The 2500-nt window shown below is 43.7% G+C and overlaps 1 protein-coding gene across 1 annotated transcript in view; it reads right to left on the bottom strand.

Moving 5' to 3' along the window:
* Window positions 1-1469, bottom strand: part of LOC125047024 — an 11340-nt gene extending 9871 nt beyond the window's left edge. Inside the window, exon 1 of the mRNA XM_047645049.1 lies at window positions 1387-1469. The gene's annotated coding sequence lies outside the window, so the exon portion shown is untranslated. The remainder of the gene's footprint in view (window positions 1-1386) is intronic.
* Between the last annotated feature and the right edge of the window lie 1031 nt (window positions 1470-2500).

The raw sequence follows: 2500 nt of genomic DNA, 5'->3' as shown, positions 1-2500 counted from the left end.
TGTATGTGTGTTTGTGTGTGTGTGTGTGTGTGTGTGTGTGTGTGTGTGTGTGTGTGTGTGTGTGTGTGTGTGTGTGTGTGTGTGTGTGTGCATGTGCATGTGTGTGTGCATGTGCATGTGCATGTGCATGTGCATGTGCATGTGCATGTGCATGTGCATGTGCATGTGCATGTGTGTGTGTATGTGCGTGTGTATGTGCGTGTGCGTGTGCGTGTGCGTGTGCGTGTGCGTGTGCGTGTGCGTGTGCGTGTGCGTGAGTGTGAGCGTGAGCGTGTACGTGTGCGTGCGCGTGCACGTGCGTGTATGTGTGTCTATACGTGTGCACATGCGTATGTCCATCCGTGTTATAAACAGACAGATCAAATTTCACCTTCGAAGCGACGTAAACCTCTGAAACATCAAACAGGTAAAAATAAACAAATAAATGATAATAAATAAAAAATAAAATCTGCCTTATATCCTTCATCAAATAATCAAATCACAGAAGTGCAGATTGAAGATTCCTCTTGACCCGAATCAATATCTTTTGCGTCGGAAATGTGTAATGACAAAACAACGTTTACATTCGTATTCGCAAAGCCTGTGGCTAATAAATTAATTTAAAAAATGTGCAAATGAATTAAATAATAATCAAAAGTTTGACGGGGAAATAAAACAGAATCGTAATATGTATCTGACATGCACGTTTAAGGTCAGTCACCTTTGTGAGTACGAATGGAAGGTGGCAATTCTGTTTGCTGGGACACACACGCACACTCGGTCTCTCATTCTCCACCAATCCTTTCTTTCTCCCACTCCCTTCTCTCTCTCTCTCTCTCTCTCTCTCTCTCTCTCTCTCTCTCTCTCTCTCTTCTCTCTCTCTCTCTCTCTCTCTCTCTCTCTCTCTCTTTATTCCTCTTCCTCTTCCTCTTCCTCTTCCTCTTCCTCTTCCTCTACCTCTACCTCTCACCTCTCACTCTCCTTCCCACCTTCTCCTTCCCACCTTCTCCTTCTTCTCCTTCTCCTTCTTCTCCTTCTCTCTCTCCCTCTCCCCCTCTTCCTCTTCATTTTCCTCTTCCTCATCGTCGTCCTCGTCCTCTTCATCGTCCTCTCCCTCTTCCTCTTCCTGTTCCTCTCACCTCTCCCTCTCACTCTTCTTTCCCTCCTTCTCACTCTTCTCTCTCCCTCACCCCACCCCTCCTCTCTCCTCTCTCCTCTCCTCCCCTATCCTTCCCCTATCCTCCCCTATCCTTCCCTCCCCCTCCCCTCCCTCTCCCCTCCACCTCCCCTCCCCCTCCACCTCCCCTCCCCCTCCCTCTCCCCTCCCCTCCCATCCTCCCCATCCCCTCCCTTCCCATCCTCCCCCATTCCCTCCCCTCTCCCTCTCCCTCTCTCCGTTCCTCTTACCTTTCGACTTGGATTTCAAGTCCTTAGCTTCGAAGACGTCGATGTAGAGAGTCACTTTGGGAGCCTAAGAAAAAAAAAAACATTTTTAATATTATCAGTATCGTTATCATTAGCATTACTGTCGTTATCATCCTATGAATCATACTGTCAACCTCATCAATATCAACTTTATGATTGTCATTGTTCCTACTACTACTGCTACTACTAGTGCTGCTACTAAAGATGATAGAGACATCATTATACACCATAATTAGTAATTAGGAGTATTAAAAACAGTTAATACATCAACAATAGTAATGATAATAGTAGTTGTAATAGTATTAGTAGTAATACTCGTAGTGGTAGTAAAAGTAGTAGTTGTAGTAGCAGTAACAGTAGCTGTAGCAGTAGCAATAATAGAAGTAGTAGCAGTAGCAATAGTATTAGTAGTAGTAGTAGTAGCAGTACTAGCATTAGCAGTAGCAGTAGCAGTAGCAGTAGCAGTAGCAGTAGCAGTAGCAGTAGCAGTAGCAATAGCAGTAGCAGTAATAGTAGCAGTAGTAGTAGCAATGGTAGAAGTAGTAGTAGTAGCCGTAACAATAGTAATATTAGTAGTAGTAGCAATATCAGTAACAGAAGTAGTAGCAAGCAGTAGCAGTAGCAGTAGCAGTAGTAGTAGTAGTAGTAGTAATCGTAGCAATAGCAATAGCAGTAGCAGTAGCAGTAGCAGTAGTAGCAGTAGCAGTAGTAGTAGCAGTAGTAGTAGTAGCAGTAGTAGTAGTAGTAGCAGTAACAGTAACAGTAGCAGTAGTAGTAGTAGTAGTAATAGTAGTAGTGTTAGTAGTAGTAGCAGTAGCAGTAGCAGTAGCACTAGAAGTAGTAGCAGTAGTAGTAGTATTAGTAGTAGTAGTAGTAGCAGTAGCAGTAGTAGAAGTAGTAATAGTAGTAGTATTAATAGCAGTAGCAGTAGCAGTAGCAGTAGCAGTAGTAGTAGTAATAGCAGTAGCAGTAGCAGTAGCAGTAGCAGTAGTAGTAGTAATAGCAGTAGCAGTAGCAGTAGCAGTAGTAGTAGTAATAGCAGTAGCAGTAGCAGTAGCAGTAGCACTAGAAGTAGTAGTAGTAGCAGTAGTATAGT

This window comes from Penaeus chinensis, chromosome 40 (assembly GCF_019202785.1).
Source record: "Penaeus chinensis breed Huanghai No. 1 chromosome 40, ASM1920278v2, whole genome shotgun sequence".
Lineage (NCBI taxonomy): Eukaryota > Metazoa > Arthropoda > Malacostraca > Decapoda > Penaeidae > Penaeus > Penaeus chinensis.
Note: the sequence above shows the minus strand (reverse complement) of the source record. Positions and strands in the feature narration are given on the sequence as shown.